At 50.8% G+C, this 19,497-nt stretch overlaps 1 protein-coding gene across 2 annotated transcripts in view; it reads right to left on the bottom strand.

Annotated features, from left to right (window-relative positions):
- Positions 1 to 19,497, bottom strand: part of GPR45 (G protein-coupled receptor 45) — a 90,840-nt gene that overhangs the window by 16,905 nt on the left and 54,438 nt on the right. The gene's annotated exons all lie outside the window — the stretch shown is intronic.

Here is a 19,497-nt window from a genome sequence, read left to right on the forward strand (position 1 = left end):
GAATCTTCCCGAGTCACGTTCACTTGCCTACACAGAGCGGCAGCTGCACCTAAGCTTGTTGGAGGGATGAACACAGACAGAACTTAGAGGCCAGCTCTGCGGGTAGGCTGTGGATGCAGGAGCCGAGGCCAGGAGGCCGCTGGGAAGACGCCCTCAGGGTGACGAGGGAGGGAAGTGGGGTCTCTAAAACTGGGGGTCCTCCAGCCCCCAGGAGACCCCACCGGGCGGGGCCTGGGGTGGGGTGGGGAGCTGGGACCAGGCAGCCTCTCTAACCGGGGCCTGACCAGGGGCCAGAGCATCAGCGGTACCAGGGGGAGCCCAGGATCAGGGAGTAAGAGGCCCTGTTCAAACCACGGAGCGAAGGATGCACTTTCCGCATCGGTTTCGTTTTCTTTTTCCTTTACGTATACTGTGAGCTTCTATGTCCAAAAACAAACATCCCCCGGCAATAAAGTGTTTCCCTCTGTGACCACGTCAGTGCGAGGAACCGACTAAAGGAGGGAGCGACTACTGTCTTATCCCCCGTCAGCCTCCGAGTCCTGCTATCGGATGTGAACGCTCCTGCAGCACCCCGCCGGCGTGGCGTTCCCCACTTCCTGACGAGCTGCAAGCAGGAAGGGGGGCCGGCTGGACCTGGGGAATCCAGTACCCCTCACCCTGTTCAGAGTCACTGTAACTGAAGCGTTGGGGAGAAACACTAATAGAAGCCACACGAGGGAGGCCTTGCATCGCCAGACGTTTAGCATGAGACACGCACAGAACAGCCAATGGGCTTTGTAAGAAACGGGGTTTGTATTCCTCAGAGAAAGTCTGGAGATCAGATTCTCAGGGAGTTTCTGTAAGACATTTGCGGAAGTAAGGAAAACAAGGGGCCCCCTTCACTTGGGGGTGAGAGTGGGGCAGGCTGTCCTGGGGGGAGGACTTGGGGTGGGTCTTCCTTTCTTTCGGTTCATCAGAGTGGCTGTGATGGTGAATTCTGTGTCACCCTGACTAGGCCACAGCGCTCACATTGTTCTAGATGTCTCTGGGAAGGAATATTCTAGGTGAGATTAACATTTGGTTTCGTCTTGTTGTTGTCGTTGTTTTTTACACTTTACTTTTATTTTTTAAACTTTTTATTTTATATTGAAGTACAGTTGATTAACTATGGTGTGTTAGTTTCAGGTTGGTGGGAATGTAAACTGGTGCAGCCACTACGGAGGTTAACATTTACATCAGTAGCCTTTGAGGAAAGTGGATGACTTTCCCTCACGTGGGTGGGCCTCATCCAATCAGCTGGGAGCCTTCAGAGGAAGAGCCGGAGGTCCTCAAAGAGGAGGGAGTTCTGCCTCAGACGGTCTTCAGACTTGAGCTCTTCCCTGGGGCTCCAGCCGCCAGGCCACGCAGGACTCATACATACCAGCCCCACCGTCACAGGAGCCAAGTCCTTAAAATCAATCAATCAGCCTCTCTCTGTCTCTCTCTCTCGATATACATACGCACATCCCGTTGGTTCTGTTTCTCTAAAGAACCCTGATTAGTACAGGGGGCGAACATCCCCCTAACTCAGGTATGAATCAGGAAGATGGCAAGGGGCCAAGCAGGGAAGTGGTCTGATCATCGCAGGCCTTCCGGAGGATTGGTTGGTGGGAGTGGGTGGAGTTAGGCTCCCACCTGAGTCGTGGGGTTCAGAGAAGTGTCTTGTGTCCCCACTAAGCTCGGGGGAGGCGAGCTGGTGCTGAGCAGTTTGGGCTCACCCATCCATCCGTCCACCCACCATCTATCCGTTCATGCAACAAATCCCAACTACAAGGCCCCCTCTAAGGCACTGGGTGGGGGGGTGCCCTCCTAGCGCTTACAATCCAGGGGGGAGAAGACCGTAAACAGGTAAATAATGATATGAAGTGAAACAGAGTAAAAGGACGGGGTGTGACAGACTGCTCGTCCTGAGGGTCTTCTCGGAGGCAGATGCTGTGCTAGGACAGTGAGAGGCCCGCTTTCAAGGAGGGTACAGCCTCCTGCGGGAGGCCAGCTAGTTCCCGGGCAGCTGAAACAGCAGCTCCGTCCAAGGGCCACGCAGCAGCATCCTGTGAAACCAGCAAGGGCTCCTGGGCACTCAGCCGTGCTTCCTGGAGAACGTGGCCTCTCGCATCGCCAGTAGCCGTCTCCTTCCTCGGGCCCTCTCTTTCGGGAAGTTTTGTGCACCTCTGAAGCCCTTGCCAGTGGCTTCTGGGGAAGGGGGCTCCACCTTGGCTCAGACACCCTCTCTGGGAGCTGCTTCCTGAAGCCTCTGCCACTGCGTGAATCCAGACCCGAAGGCTGCTCCTCTCTTGGTTCCGATTCGCGTAGGTCTGCGTTATTTCTAGCCTAGGACGTAAGGGGCATCTCCAACCTGTACAGCAAACCCAGGACGGTTACAGGGAAGAGGAGAGCCTACAGCTGGGGTTCCGGCGGGGAGGGAAAGTCAGGCTGGATGTCCATCTGCAGAATCCACGTCATCAAACTGCTGTGGTCTCCTGTCTCTTCAGACCCCAGAAGTCACCAGAGGGAAGAGGCTGAGGCTGGCTTTGCAGCACTGGGATTTCTGAGCTGAGACGAAAGTGTTTTTCCGTTTGCAGTGACTCAGTGGAAACAAAGACTGAGCGCCACGAGCGATGGCCCTTCTCGGCCATTACGAACTGCCCCTGAAAGGTGAGGCTCCAACCAGCACCCGTAACATCTGTAATTTGCGTGTCTCCTTCAGAGCGCTTTCATTTCGCTCAAATGCCTCATGGAAATGTCCTCTTAATTGCGCCTCTAGGTTTCGCACAAAAGGAGGAAGCCCAGCTGGAAACAAGCTGAGCCTTAGTAACAACTGCGAAGGGAATCCGTGACCGCACCCCAGCAAGAACAGAGCCTGCGAGGCAGCGGGGGGCAGCACGAACACACGAGACTAGGCTTTTATCTTGAGGACTAGACCTTATTTGAGAGAAGAGATCACACCTTTTGACTTCTTTCATATTCCTTCTACAGAGGTTGGTAGAGAGATTTATATATAAGTGAGCACAGCCAGTGTTTATGATTAAAATGCATAACAGTAAGCTCTTAATTTTCCACATCAATGGCAGGAACCTTTTATAGACAGCATTAGTAGAAACGATAATAATACTAACTGTAATGTAATAAAAACAACAAAAATAACTAGGACCCAAACAGCTAAACATAAGTCCTGAAACCATAAAACTCCTAAAACATAGGGGAAAAGGTTCATGACGTTGAACCAAGAAAACAGTGATTATTACTGAATTTAATTACGTGTACAGACCAGGGCAGGGATTGTTAAAATCAATCCGATTGGCTGTGAAATATGTCAGGAGTGCCTCTCAGTGGAGGTCACTGAGTGCCCACACAAAGAGCAGCTTTGCTGGAGGGGGGATGATCCAGTAGTGACGGGAATGGGCAATGCAAGAGGCAGGAAGTTCTGCGGAAATGAACTTATTTACAAACCAGAAACAGATTCACAGATCTCGAAATCAAACTTATGGTTACCAAAGGGGAAACATGGGGGGAAGCGATAAATTAGGAGGTTGGGACTGACATATACACACTACTATATATAAAATAGATAACTAATAAGGACCTACTGTATAGCACAGGGAACTCTACTCAATACTCTGTAATAACCTATATGGGAAAAGAATCTGAAAAAGAGTGTTAAATATTATGAAATATCAAACTACAGAAATATTTCAAACTTCTGCTTCTCCTGAAGCAGAAGCAGCTAGTTTTCCCATCGTTTCTAGAAGTTCTCCACCATTACGTCACCGCATTTGCTCTTCCCTCCTTCTCTCTCTTTCTTCCTCCTGGAGGGACGTTCCCACGTTCTTCTCTGCGTCCCCTAACCTCTCATATTTTCCACAACATCATCTCTCAGTTTGTGCCTCCTGGGTGATGTCTTCAGGTTTTTCTTCCAGCTTACAAAGTCTTCCTTTTGCTGAGTCTATTCTGCTGTTTAGTCTGTTCAGGAAGTTTTAATTATGATGGTTTTCATTCTCCTGCTCCTGGCACAGAGTTTACAAGCCCTCGGGATCTGATAGGAGTGTCTTTGTGAGGCTACGGACGCAGCTCAAGGTGGGTCCCTAGATGGGTGGGGATGAGGCTGGTCACTGGAAAGGCAGCCCGTGTGATGAGAAGGTAGGGGGTTTTGGTCATCCCCCCTCCAGGGAGGAAGGGAGCTGGAGACTGAGTTCAATCACATAGACAATGACTCAGTCCATCGTGCCCCCCTGTGAGACCCTGATAAACACTCTGGAGCCCGCGGTTTCCTGCTGGTGAACACATGCCTCAGAGCTCAGCTCTCTGCTCCTTTTATCTGGCTGGTTCTCCTGACCTATGTCCTTTATAATAAACTGTAAATATAAGTGCAGCACCTTCCTGAGTTCTGTGGGCTGTACTAGCAAATTATTAAGCGGGAGGGGTCATGGAAACTCTGGAACTATAGCCGGTCAGTCAGGGGTCCCAGTGGCCTGTGAAACAAGACTGTCTTGTTGGGGGCCAGGCCTCGACTTGTGGGGCCTCTGCTGACTCCAGGCGGTCAGTGCCAGGACACTCACGTGTACAGCTGGGGTTGGAACAGGATAGAATCCCCGTCCTCCTACTTGCTGTGTGTGAGACTCTGGGCAGGTCACAGAGCCGCTCTGTGCCTCAGTTTCCTTGTCTTAAAAATGAGGGACTTCCCTGGCGGTCCAGTGGTTAAGACTCCGAGCTCCCAACGCAGGGAACACGGGATCGATCCCTGGTCGGGAACTAAGATCCCGCATGCCGCATGGTGCGGCCAAAAAAAAAAGATCATAGCAGCACCTGCCACATAAAATGTATGAACAATGAACGGGACGCTCAGCGTGTGGCACATCATGACTCCCCTGACAAGTGGGAATGCCCCACACTCCCACTCAGATGTCGCCTATCCAGAAAGCCTGCGGCGCGGCCTGCAGTGGAGGTCACTCCTCTTTCCCTGCACTGTGGGTACCCCCATCCCTCTCTCTGTTTAATTTCTGTTCGACCTGACACCTGTATTAGGCAGCTCTTCCAGCGACAATGCTCTGTAACAAATCACCCCTCAGACTGTCACGTCCAGGAGCAAGCCTTTACACTCACGCTCACGGGTCCACAGGCTACGGGACTGGTTGATCCCGGTGGGCTCAGCTCAACAGAGATGCTGCCACCTTGGGTCTGCTGGGCGGGTCTCCAGGCTGCAGGTTGGGGTCAAGTCGGTGCCACAGGTGTCCCATTATTCTGGGACCAGAAACTACTCAGGGCATGTTCTCGCGGCAATGGCAGAAGTACAGGAAGCAAGCCAACAGCCATGAGCATACGTGAAGCCTCTGCTGGCGTTGCCCACCGATACCCACAGCCCAGGTGCGTCACCTGCCACGCCCAGTGTCCAGAGGCCAGAATGGACGCTATTTCCTGGCAAGGAGCTGCACTGTCCATAGCAACGTGTGATGCTTAACTCTAGCATGAGCAGGCTTGGGGGATCCGGGAGCCACGCTCCCATCTACCACTCTCCTTGGCACATTGTATTTTTACTGGTTTTTATCAAGAGTACTTTTCCTGCCACGTACTAGAAGCTCCACGAGAGCAGGGACATTGGTTGTTCTGTACACAGTTCTCTCCTGGGCCCTTACACAGTCACTCTTCAGCAGGTGTCTGTTGACTGAATGCGTGAACAAATGAATAAATGAGCCAGGTGAGAACGGCAGCGATAGCAGTCACACTGCTAACCTTCTATGGTACAGCTGGGGATGAGCCGAGAAACGGCCAAAGAGAGGTGGGCAGGTGGGGTTTCCTTAATGCTGAAGGGAGGGGCCCTGCAGTGCTGTCGGCCAGTTGCCTCCTCGTACCAGAAACTGGCCATGGGACAGCAGAGTCACAGGTTCCGGGCCAGGCCATGGTTCATCCATGTGGATCACTTCATACTCATCCTCAAAGCCAGATGCTAGAGCAAGAGCCACACCACAGGTGCCCAAAGCCAGTGATGAGACATCACTTCAGCATCTCAATGCCCCTGGTTTCTCAACCATTTGTTGTAAGAAAAAGCGCTAGTGCTGAGTCAACTTCCCTAAAGTAATACTTAGCAGCTGGCTGACCACAGAATTACCAGCCTCATTCACTACGTAGGATTCTACACCCAGAGGTGGAAACACTGAGTTCAGCCTACTTTTATCTACGTAGTTTTTAACTTTCCTTGTTAAGGAATGACACCATGAATGGAAAGAGCCCTAAAGATACAAATTCTCTACAATTTAGCAAATGCAGGGACAATGAAAAGTCTAATAATAAACTTGAGACAGACTAAATACCACATAATTAGCACACTTGAACCAGAGGCAGAAGAAAAACATGTAATTAAATCTGAATACTTTAGGAAGAAATAAAAGTGGTGCAATAATAGCTAAATCAACCAGAATGAGAAAGGTTATAAAAAGAAACCCCCGATTGATTTCCCCAGTAAGAAGATGATTTGGGACCAAACAGCAAAGGCTGGAAGAAGAGGGGGAAATTCACTACGGATACAGAAAAACGAAGCTGATGTAATTTCCAAGAGCAAATGGTTGCTTCTCCAGAAGCACCCTGACGGCTGAGTTCTCTTATGGCTGGTGAGAACAGAGGACACTGATGTGTAAAACTCCGTTCGCATGTAAGTATTAATTATGTAAAGCCGTCCCACCCCAAGCACCTGGCTGGAAGTACGTGAATAAGAAACCTTCACTGACTGACTAAACCAGCACAGCACCCCAGAGGACCACACAGTAAATCCTCCCAAAGGTGTGAACAAACAAATCCGTGGAATTCGTTGACTCGGCTGAAGGAAAGCACACCTTCACCCTCAATATCACCGTTATAAACGCTGTTGTTGAATAGCAGTGGTAAGTATAGCTGCCCTCAGCCCGCTCTCGGCACTGAATGGTACTGGCATTGAATTTGTTTCTCACAAGCACCTTTCTGGGGAGGTCCACGTCAGTGGGGGAGAAGGGGGCCCCGGAGCCCGGGATGCCTAGTGCGAGGCCGCTGCGGAGCAGACTCAGGACCGCCCAGGCTGTGGGGGGAGCTGAGGGAGCTGGCGGGCACCACGTCTGCAGGAGGCTCTCCAGGAACCAGCAGATCTGGGACTGACAGAACGATTCCTAGTACTCTGGTTTGTCTCCAGTTTCTGCGCAGAAAAAATGCAATTACTTTCTTCCCCCTCTTTCTGCTAAGAACCCGCAGAGAGAGGATGGCTGGCTTTCCAGGGACCCTCCGGACTCTGGCAGTCACAGTGATTCCCAGCCCCGGGCACAGGAGAACCACCCGGGGAGCATCGTAAGATGCTCAGGCCTCACCCTCTGGCATTCCATTTGCACTGGCCCGGGGCTGGGCCCAGGCATCTGCATTTTTTTTAAAAAAGTGCAACAATTGTTTCCACTGTACAGGGCGTTGAGAGCCGCTGGGGCCCCAGAAGAGGTGCAGGGTGTGGAGGATGGGGTGATGGTGGGGGAATGAGGTGCCTCACTTTCTAAACAGACGCAGGATGAGAATTACTACTTTTCCTCTTGCCTCGGGCTCTGACATGGCTCCACACTGGTAATAGTCCAGTCTTTATTTAAACATTTTGCTATTTTGCTTTTCGTGGGTTTTTTGCATTAATTTTTATTTTTAAAAAATGCATGGCAATTTTATTTATGTTGATTATGGAGGTGTCTCGGCACCTCGTTAACCTCAGTGCCTGAAGCAAGTGCCTCAGCACTTCACCCTGGGGGTGGGGGGAGGTGGGATGTGGCAGTGCCCATGGGAGGGGGCAGAGACCTGCCAGAGGGTGCATTTCCTGATGGGGACATCTCATCCCCTCACCAGAGCCTCCCTCGGGGAGACACCCAGACCTCGGCTCTAAACACCATCTTCATGAACATGGTATCTCCGTCCGGCCCAGACTCCTCACCTGACTTCCCCCTGACGGTCGCACTTGAGTATCTGAACACGTCTCACACTTGTTCAAAGCTGGCCTCTGCGCTCCAAATCCTTCTCTGGCCCAAAGCAGAACGGCAGCAGCAAACCCCGGTCCTCCTAGACGTGCCTCTCAGTTTAGTTGGGGCGCAGGGCGGGCTGCCCCAAAATGTGCCTCCTCGGCATATTGATTAATCTGAATTAAAGTTACTGAAGAAACGGCCGACGCAAGAGGGTCACGGTGACCCTCCTCTCTGTCCCCCCGAAAGCAGGAACTAAATCCTCCATGTGAAGGGTACAGGTACAGGAGGAAGAGGCGTCCTTATCACCACAGATGGGGATTCAGGGCTGAGCAGCCTGGATAAACACACCTCGTTCCCGCTTTACTAATTTAGAACCCAAGCCCAGAGCTTAAATTCCTTGGTAATTAAGCACCCAAACCTAAGTTTCTTTGTCCTGTCAATTCCCGCCTGCCCTCCTCAGGGCCCATTTCTATGAGAATTTAGATCTGCGTGCGTGAATTAAAGGTTTCTCTTTCTCCCGCTCATCTGCATTGTGTCGATTTTATTACTGGTCCCGCCAGGAGAACTCAAGAGGGATCAGAGGGGGAATTTCGCCTCCTCCACAGCAGCGGTTCACAGGCCAGATGCTCTGGCATCCGTCACCTCCCCCCAGCCCCTCAGCACGTCCAATCCGCCAGCAGTCTGTCGACTCTGCTTCTGCACATGCCCAGAAGCATCTCCTGTCCGTCCTCACTGCCTCTCTCCTGTCATCTCCTTCCTGGACCCCTGTCAGCCTGTCTCCCCCCAGCCTCCAAGCAACCCAAGCGATTGTTCTACACCCAAGACCCATCACTAAGTTCTGTTCACACCTTGCCATCGAGAATAGAGCAAACCCGGGGCTTCCCTGACGGTCTAGTGGTTGAGACTCTGCGCTTCCAATGCAGGGGCCACGGGTTCGACCCCTGGTCGGGGAACTAAGATCCCATGTGCCGAATAAATAAATAAATACATGCACAAAAGATTAAAAAAAAAAAATAGAGCAAACCCCTTCCCACAGCTTTCCCTGACAAACAGACACACCCTTTGCCTCGGCCCTTGAAGCTTCTCCTGACCAGCCGTCAAGCTGCCCAACCCTGCTGTCCACCACCGTCCTCCCCGCTCACCGTCTGCAGCCGCGCTGGCCTCCTTCCTGGCTCTTCCACAGGCCCAGCTGGCTTTTGCCTCGCGGCCTTGGCACCTGCAGTGTCCTGGTCTGGACCGCTCTCACCCCTGGAACCTCCCATGGGGGCCCCAGCAGTTAGGTCTTTGTTGAAATGTCATTTCTTTAGAGGGGACGTCCCTGACCACCTCACTGGCCACTCGTGATCTCACCTCTGCTTTCTGTCTCGCACTTGTCTGTCTCCAGCATCATTTCAAGGTACTGATATTTTGCCCGTCTACTGTCTTTCTTCACCACCAGAATGTATATTTCATGAAAACGGCGGCATCGTCTGTGTGGTTTGTGCTGTGTCTCCGTGGCCTACAGGACAGCTGGCTTATAAGAGGTGCTCAATAAATACATGTTGAATTAATAAAGTACTGAATAAATGAATGGATAAGTGCGTAACTGAATGTTAATAACAGAACTTTCTCTTGGAAATTCCTAGGACCTACAGGCTCGCAGGATGACTTTTACACTTCAAGGTAAAGAACCAAAGACATACAGCTAAGGAACTCCAAGAACTATAAGGTACAGAGTTGCTGTTCTTCTTGGAAACCCTTCCAGGACCTTCAGTGGATTCGAAAGGCAGGCCCCTGTGACACGGTCCATAAGTAGCAGAATAACGGCCCTGCCAAGAGGCCGGGACAAATCCCTGGAACATGCGAATATACTCGACGTGGCACAGGGGAGTGGAGGGTGCAGGTGAGCTTGAGGTTGTCAGCCAGCTGACCTGGACGTGGGGAGGATCCCGACTGTCTGCGCGGGTCCACTGTGATCACAGAGCCCCAGGTGGGAAGAACCAGCGTCCGAATGGGCAGCAGAAAACTGGCCAACGCTGATCTTAAAGACGGAGGCAGAGGCCACAAGCCAAAGAAGGTAGAGGCTGGAAAAGGCAAGGAGACGGACTCCTTCCGAGCCTCCAGGAGGACCAGATCCCCGCGGACGCTGGACCGCAGCCGAGGGAGACCCTTCTCCTTCGTCTTGTCCCTCGTCTGTGAAATTATTGTCCTTTGCCGAGATGCTCTAGAAGCCCAAGTTCTAACCACCCCTTGAGCTCGTCGGCACTGAGCTCTCCCGTGTGTACGTGCGATGCACGTTAGTAAGCTTCTGTTTGGTTTTCTCTTGTTAATCTGTCTTTGTCAGTCTAATCTAACAGGGTCCCAACCAGTGTAAGATGTGTATTTCTCTCCCTGACAGTGGCTCTTAGGGTTCCTCATATGGTGGCCCAGGGCTCCTGAGGTGTGCGTCCTGAGAGAACTGCCTTCTCTAACCTAGCCTCAGAGTCACGCAGCTTTGTTCCCACCGCATTCTTTGGTGGAAGCAGCCACCGGGCTCACTCAGGTACAGGCGAGAGGGACCCAGATGCCACCTCCTGACAAGAGGCAGGTCAAATGACTTGCACATATGTGTTTAAACAACCACAATATGGTTCTCCCCACTTTTGTGTATGTTTAAAATGTTTCCATAATAACACACACAGCCACAGAGATTTATAAAATGCTATTTGGGAAGTCCCTTTACTTCCTTAGATGAACTTCAAATTAATGTAAAAGTTTTGTATGCAGTTTGGAGGCAAAAAAAAAAAAAGATAAAAAGAAACTGACTAGAAAAGAATGTCTTTCCAGCATAGTATATCATGCAGAAAAGAAACAATATCACGAGTCTGGGGAAACCCAAATAGTTTTACTACACCTTGCAGCCTGTAATTTAATTCCCTTTGCATATCACCTTTCAGCTCTGGGGTCTGTAAATATTTGCCAACATATTTATATTTATGCAGTTGCCATAAGAAAGAATAAAGGTTTTGCTTTTTTTCCCAGCCGGGCAGAGGGAGATGGTCTGGGACAGCAGCAAATGTGGCACAGGAGGGCAGTGAGGGCGCTGCCCCCCGGGGAGCATCTCAGTGCTTGTTGGGAGGGGCGGGGGGCGGGGCGATGGGAAGGGCGTGGCTGGTGGTGATTGGGGCAGCCACCAGGACTCTCCCGTGGGTCTCCAGCCACACGGTCGGGTCGCCCTCTCCTCTCCCTTGAGGTTGAGCGCGGCAAGTGGCCCTCGTTGGCCAGTAACCGTGAGGGGTGCCCTCTGGCTGACGCTGAAGGGCAGGTGCGCCCCTGACTCCCTCGCCCCTCCTGGCCCTTGACGCTGGAGCCTTCCCTGCCTGAAGGTGACAAAGAGGAGATCCCAGCCACCCTTGGCGACCACGGAGCAGGAAGCAGCCCTTTGCTGCTCCCCGGGGTTGTCAACACCACGTGACCTCGTCCCCTGGCCACACAGCAGGCAGGGACTCAGGGTTTGGGTCACGTCTCTGCCGCTCCCTGGGGCTCTGGGCAAGTGAGTTGCCCTCCCTGAGTAAGATACACATATTAATGCCTCCAACAACCTACAAGAAAGCATGTATGAGGCTTAAGTGACGGCCACGCAGGGAGCAGCCACTCAGTGCCAGGTCATCTACATGCTCAGTAGAGCTCAGGCTCTGATCCCCTGGTTCTCTCCAAGGCCTCGGTTTCTCAGCATTAAATGAGGCTGTGAGGTTGCAGGGGACGGTCCCCGAGGGCCCTTCCTGCCTCCTCTAGGATAGGACCGGCGCCTCTTACACAGTCACACCGTAGAGTCCCGGAGCGTCTGCGTGTGTCTTGACAGTGATGGGTGATTGAAGGACACGGGCTAGCCACCTCAGAGGAGAGGAAAGATCGCTTCCTTGCCCTGAGAATCGTGCGTGATGGTCACAGAGCCTTTGGCAACCCCCGGCAGTACACCAGCGGTCAGAGTCACCGTATGTGGCCTGAGACTCAGGGATGTGCTCTGGGGAGGGGACGGGAGACCCCGGAGAGAGCCCCAGCTTCTGATCAGCCACTCCACACACCAGCTGTTTACTTTTCACTTGCTTACGTGATGAGATCTGCTTGGCTGGCGGCCTTTCAGGGCTCCGTTCTCAGGAAAACCGCTCTGACGTTTAATAAGCCTGGGTAGACGGCGGCTGCGCGAACCACAGGGCACCAGGTCAAGGTTGACCTTCCCCTGCCCCAGCCTCGTCGTAGCATTTTCTTCTCCATCAGGTGCTCTTTTGCGGCAACACAAATCCCCATCCCCCCACCCCGCAAGTTTTCCTTCCCCACCGGATTCCTTCAAACAACACATAATGACTGTGTGCTGGGCTCTGAGCTGGGAGCTGGGATGCAGCTCGGGGCTTGCCTCACGGAGTCCAATGGGGAAGAGGCTTCATGGAACCATCAGGCAACTGCTGGAAAATGGCAAGGCTGGAAAGAGCTGCGGAAGCAACACCCACGGCGGCGCGGGGACCACGGCGGCACGGGGACTACGGCGGCGCGGCGACCACGGCGGCGCGGGGACCACGGCGGCGCGGGGACCACGGCGGCGCGGGGCCCCTCCCGCACGTGCCCGCTCCCCAAGGGTCCGCACGCCTCGGCCCCGCCCCTGCCCGGCTGACACATCCCCACCGTGCTGCAAAGACTCCCCAGTCTTGACCTCCGGCCCCTAGTCTGAGCTTCTGGCTTGTATTTCCAACTGCAGTTACACAACTTACAGTTGTCTCTCGTAAGAATAAAATCAAACGTGTACCAGCACTTACTATGGGTGTGTTTGACAGGAATGTATGCAATCGTTCTTAGGAGTTCTCCTACTGCTCCTATTTTACTCGGGGACAGTGGTGTGCAGAGGGGTCATACCCTTGGTCAAGGCCACACGGCTTAGAAGTGGCTGAACCCGGATTTGAACTCTGAGCTCTGACACCAAGCCTGGGCCTTCACCACCGTCCACTCCATCCACTGCCACTGGGGTGACCCATGGCATCTCGTATTAAAACATCTAAAACCAAGCCCTTCTTGCCCCTCTCCACTGAGCCCCTTATCCATGCACCCTGAGTGAGCTCTGTCCCTCTTCCTGTCTTTTCTAGAAATGACATCGTCACTCTCTCAGGCACTTAGACTGTCAGTACTTAGACTGTCACCTCCCCCAGTCTCTTCCCTCCCATGTAATCAGTTGCTAAGTCCTGTGGCTGTCTGCAAAGTCTTCTAGGTCATTATAACAGCTCCTGAATGATCCAGTTTCTGCCTTGCCTCTCTCCAACTGACCCCCAAAATAACATGTAACGTTTGTCCCCCTACATCTGTTTGGTTCCTTCCTTGATCAGATACCTTATGGCTTCCTAATGGAACTCATGAATCCTAAGTCCTGAGACCTCTCTTCTGGGTTGCACATACGTCCCCTGAAACTCACCCACGGCACCTGGAGCTCAACATGCCTCCAACCACACCTTCTGCTGTCACCCTCCCCATCCTCCCGTTCTTCCTCTGGTAGCAGAACCCCAGAGAGTTAGCGGGACACAAGACCATGTTTCCCATTTTCCCTGCAGCGAGGTATGGCCACGTGACTAAGGTCTAGCCAAACAGATGTTTAGCAAAAAGGATGTGGGAAACTTGCGGGCCATGACCTGGGAGGGAAGAGGCACGCTCTCCTTCCACTTCACTGGGGCCGGTGGTCTTGGTGGCGTGCCATCTCGGACCACCTGACAGATGACAGAACAAGGTAGAAAGAGCCTGTGTCCCAATACCCTGGAGCCACCCTGTTCGTTCTGAACTGCTTACACTTCAGCATCTATGTAGAAGATAAGCAAGTGTCTCTTTTGTTTAAGTCATTTTGTGTGTCTGTAGTAGGGGGGGAAATACCTTTCTAAGCTCTTGACTGGGGCCCCTATTGTGAGAAACAGATGAACAAGAGAAGGGCATACACATTTACTTGATAAACTTTCACATGACACAGGACCCTTAACAAGGAAATGAAGGCCCAAAGAAATGGTTAGATCCGAGTGTTTTTATGCTAGGTCTGATAGGAGTGGAAGGCTGTGGAAAGATATAATAGGACAGAGAGTGCGAGCTAAGTATAGTAAACTTGAGGAAACATCGCAAGTTCTCTTCCTTCAGATTCATCTGTGTCCCTTTCTATTCCAAGATAAGGATGCCCTTTTCCTGTGGATATAGGGAGGGTACCTCGCACATAAGGGTTTAAGGGTTTTATGACCTGCTTCAAGGGAAGTTCAGAAAGTGTTTTTTTACTAAAGACCTAAAACCAGAACTCCGAGAAGAGAACATAGGCAGAAAGCTCTTTGACATAAATCACAGCAATATATTTTTGGGTCTGTCTCCTAAGGCAAAAGAAATAAAAGCAAAAATAAACAAATGGGACCTAATTACACTTAAAAGCTTTTGCACAACAAAGGAACCATCGACAAAACAAAAAGACAACATACGGGAACGGGAGGAATGTTTGCAAGTGATATGACCGACAAGGGGTTAACATCCAAAGTATACAAACAACTGATACAACTCAATATCAAAAAACCAACCCGGTCGAAAACTGGACCTGAACAGACACTCCAGAGAAGACATCCAGATGGCCAACAGGAGGGTGAAAAGATGGTCGACACCACTAACTACTAGAGAAATGCAAAGCAAAACAATGAGCTATCACCTCACACCTGTCAGAATGGCCATCATCAAGAAGACCACAAATAACAAATGCTGGAGAGGATGTGGAGAAAAGGAAATCCCCGCACACTGTTGGTGGGAATGTAAATTGGTGCAGCCACTGTGGAGAACAGTATGGAGGTTTCTCAGAAAGCTAAAGATAGAACTACCATACGATCCAGCAATTCTACTCCTGAGCATATATCTGGGAAAAAATGAAAACCAATTAGAAAAGAATCATGCACCCCAATGTTAACAGCAGCATTATTTACAATAGTCAAGATATAGAAGCAACCCAAGTGCCCATCAACAGATGAATGGATAAAGAAGATGCGGTACCTATATGCAGTGGAATATTACTCGGCCATGAAAAAGAATGAAATTTGCAGTAATGCGGATGGGCCTAGAGAATATTATCCTTAGTGAAATAAATCAGAGAAAGACAAATATTGTATGAGATAACTTATATGTGGAATTTAAAAAATAATACAAACGAATATATATAACAAAACAGAAACAGACTCACTCACAGATATAGGAAAACAAGCTAGCATTTTCCAGTGTGGCAAGGGAAGAAGTGGAGGGTAGCAAGTTACGGGTATGGGATGAAGAGATACAAACTATAATGTATAAAATAGATAAGCAACAAGGACCTACTGCACAGCACTGGGAATTACAGCCATTATCCTGTAATAACTTTAGAGTATAATCTGTAAAAATACTGAATCACTCTGCTGTGCACCTGAAACTAATATAACATTGTAAATCAACTATACTTCAAATTAATAAACAAATAAATAAATGTCCTTTTCACAATGCCATTTCTCAAATTCCTTCCTCTCGAAATACTTAGTATGTCAAGGTGCCTTATTTTGGGGTAGCATGTCCTGAACCCCATCAGCGTGCATATGTGTGTTTTTCATTTCGGTCTTTGTTTAAATAATCAAATCTGTATCCTAGTAATGCATTTTCCCTTCCCCTCCGCCAACAAAAAATCCTCCCTCTGGTTAATGACACCCTGTACCCCAAGCAAGCTGCTTAAACCAGAAACCTGGGAGGCACTAGCTGACCCTTCCTCTCCCTCACCGTCCCCTCCAATTGCACGTCTAAGTAGTTCTCAGACCTGCCCCTCTTTCCCCTCTTTCCGGCCGCGGCCCTAGCCCAGCCTCCCTTCCCAGACAGAGTGCACCTGCCCGGGCTCGGGTGGGTGCCTCTGCAGCCCACGGCCCCTGGGCTGCCACCGTTCTCGCCAAGTCCCCCCACACCCCGAGACCTGCCTCGGCTCAAAAGCTCTCAACAACCAGTGCCTGAACGCAGGGCAAATCGCCGGCTCTCTTCAACAAGTGCCAGGGTCAGGGCGAGGCGGGAGCGACAGTTACTGATTTAGTAACACTTACAGGACTTACCGACCAAGTGCAAAGTGTACATCTCACCTGGACCCAAACGCCACTGTTAAAAGACGTCTCCGAGCCAACTGGGGAAACGTGAAAACTGCCTGAATATCAGACGCTATTTGGAGATATTGCTAAGTTTTAAATTGTAGTAATGATATTATGGTGTGTTTAAGATGAGTCTTTTCCTCTTAGAGATACAAGCTGAACTAACATGATACGATGTGAGGGGTTTGGTTTAAAATAATCCAGGGGGACTAATAAGGACCTACTGTATGGCACAAGGAACTCTACTCAATACTCTGTAATGACCTATACGGGAAAAGAACCTAAAAAAGAGTGGGTATATGTATATGTATAACCGATTCACTTTGCTGTACACGTGAAACTAACACAACATTGTAAATCCACTATACTTCAATAAAAATTAAAAAAAAAATAATCCAGGGGGTGCAGGAGGGGTAGTGGAAAACAGAAACAAGACAAGATTGGCTCCATATTGATAATTATGGAACCTGGATAAGCAGGTGCGAGGAGGTTAATGATACTATTCTATTTTTGCGCACGTTTTAACATTTTCGTAGTCAAGAATTTAAAACAAACAAGCGAACAACGAACAAGCGTGCAGAGAGCCCTGGCTAAGCCCTATTGCCTTCATGGTCAGGCGTCCTAGAGACCCCCTGACCTCTGCCCTCTGAACTCCTGTCCGCCCTACCCCTCTGGGTCTCCAGCTCTGACCAGGCCCCTGCTGTCCCCAAGCCTGCGCCTCCACAGTCCTGAAGTCCTGCAAACACTCTCAGACCTGCTGGAAGTGCTGTCTCCCTGCCTGCTGTCCTGCAGCCTGCCCGCTGGCTCTGCTGGGCTCTGTGTGCCTCTCCCTGACCCGTCCCCCTACAGGGTTTGGGGCTCCATCCTCTTTCCCAAGGGTGTCTCAACGCACCTCAGGGACAGCCCCTCCAAACGGTGCTGAGCCCATTTGCTTCCTTCTGTCACCCCCTCTAGAGCCTGCACTCCTGGGAGGTGGCAGTTATGACCCCTGGATCTGTCCCCAGAGGACTAGGGCTGCCTAGGTCCACGGCAGGGGATGTTTAATACAGGAACAGAATGAGTGCAGGAGAAAACTGCTGAGACAAGGAAACGGTCTCTTCCACCACGCATGAGATGCCAGCATGCCGTCACTTCTCTGAAGAAACATGGGACCACCAGGTGGAGGAGGGCTTTCTGGTTGTACGTGGTCACCTCTGGTCATTACAAAGAGGGGGAGGGGTTCCAGCAAGACGACAGGCCTCAAATGGAGTCGTTCATGCTAAGTCACCAAGCCGAGATTCAACTTAACGACAGTTTCCGCTAGAGTCGCCTGACCGGCACTGGTCACCTGCCTGTAGACCCCTGCCGTCCGTCCCCTACAGGAAAGTGATCTTGCCATAACCAACCTGCTTTTTTGCCAAGTACAACCTTCTTGCTGCCGTTGTCTTCGGCCTATAAGAGTGTTTCATTTGGTCCAGCTCCTGACAGCTCTTTTCTATCTGCTGAACGAGATGCTTCTTGATTCATAAATCTTTGAATAAAGCCAACAAGATCTTTGAAGTTTACTTCGTTGAAGTTTGTTTTTTCATGCTAGGGACATTTTTTTTTTTTAAGAGAGACACTAATCTTGCCTGCTGAACTTCTTTAAAAGTGAGGACAGACCATGAAAACGCCTCTGCTGAGAACCTGCTTCTCCAAGGTGAAGACTGGAAACACTGCCTCTTCCTGGAAGCCTCTGGCGCCTCTGTCCACCCTCCTTAACCGGAGCTCCTGGACTGGTCAGCACCTCTATTCTGTTCTGTCACCGTCTGAGTGGCAAGGTGGGAGGCTTCCACCCTCCAGGAGACTGAACTATAACTGTCTCTGGAAACAGATTTCTCCATAGGGAATAAGAATGGAGACATTTGTAAGAAAAAAATAAGGCAGAATCTTGTAATTCTTTGGTGAACAGGATTCCAATTATCCTCACTTGCTTTTGCGCTCCACGGTGTTGTCTGTTTACAGTTTCTAATAAACCCTTTTTTTTGCGGTACACGGGCCTCTCACTGCTGTGGCCTCTCCCGTTGCGGAGCACAGGCTCCGGACGCGCAGGCTCAGCGGCCATGGCTCACGGGCCCAGCCGCTCCGCGGCATGTGGGATCTTCCTGGACGGGGGCACGAACCCGCGTCCCCTGCATCGGCAGGCGGACTCAACCACTGCGCCACCAGGGAAGCCCCTAATAAACCCTTTAACTCTGCAAAGTTCTTCCCGAATACACTGCCATTTCTCTTTGCTCTTTCACCAAGGTGGAAATAGCACCTAGAGGAAGGCACACCATTCACTTCCTGCCCCAGTGAATGAAAGAGAAACCACCAAGCTACCAAGCATTCCACATCCTGCTCAGCCTCTTCTCTGAGCTGGGACCTGAGAAAGTGGAAATTATACTGAATTACATGAGACCAAAAATGTTATTTACTGGATGCAGGTCAGAGGTCAGTGGTGATGCTGACGGTTCCCTTGGTGGCATTCTGGGCGCCAGGATGCAGCCGTGAATAACACCCATGGAGCCCATCCTTGGAGCGCACAGTAAAGCGGGGGGCTCAGACATCGACCACTGTGCTCACAGCAGCTCACCCAAACCAACCTAAATATCTGGGGACAATTTGGAAATAAGTCATGGAAGAAAAAGCAAACTGCAAATCAGGCCAAGCTTCCAAGGACAAGCCCAGTTTTTAATCCTTCACCACCATCGGCGCCTTTCTCAAGGCAGAAACAAATGTTTGATGAAAGAATGAGTGGATAAAAGAGATGACAACTCAGTTAAAAAAAAAATCATTTTTTGGTCCTCATGGCCTTGGTCATCTGGTCTACCACTAGACTACCACTTTTTAAATTAGTAATCACCTAGCAAGTAACTCCACCCCCCAATGGCTATACTCACAACAAATGCCACATACAGAGGGAGGGGAGGGATTATTTATTGAGCATATGCTACATGCTTTACAAACGCTGTTTTGTTTAATCTTTTTTTTTTTTCTTTTTGCGGTATGCGGGCCTCTCACTGTTGTGGCCTCTCCCGTTGCGGAGCACAGGCTCCGGACGCGCAGGCTCAGCGGCCATGGCTCATGGGCCCAGCTGCTCCGTGGGATGTGGGATCTTCCCGGACCGGGGCACGAACCCGTGTGCCCTGCATCGGCAGGTGGACTCTCAACCACTGCGCCACCAGGGAAGCCCTGTTTAATCTTATGTCAGCTCTGTGAGGCATTTTTCATTATATCCCTCTTTTACAGAGGAACAAATAGAAGTTAAAACTGGTTACATAACGTGTACAAGATCATACAGAGAGAAGGGAGTCACTGTGCAGACGCAAATCCAGGTCTGTCTGAGTTCCATGTCCTGCTCTTCCTGGAATATCATGACTTTTCAAACTTACTCCAGATGAACAAGGAAGACTTACTTGGGGGGCTTTCAC

Source organism: Delphinus delphis, chromosome 12 (genome assembly GCF_949987515.2).
Source record: "Delphinus delphis chromosome 12, mDelDel1.2, whole genome shotgun sequence".
Lineage (NCBI taxonomy): Eukaryota > Metazoa > Chordata > Mammalia > Artiodactyla > Delphinidae > Delphinus > Delphinus delphis.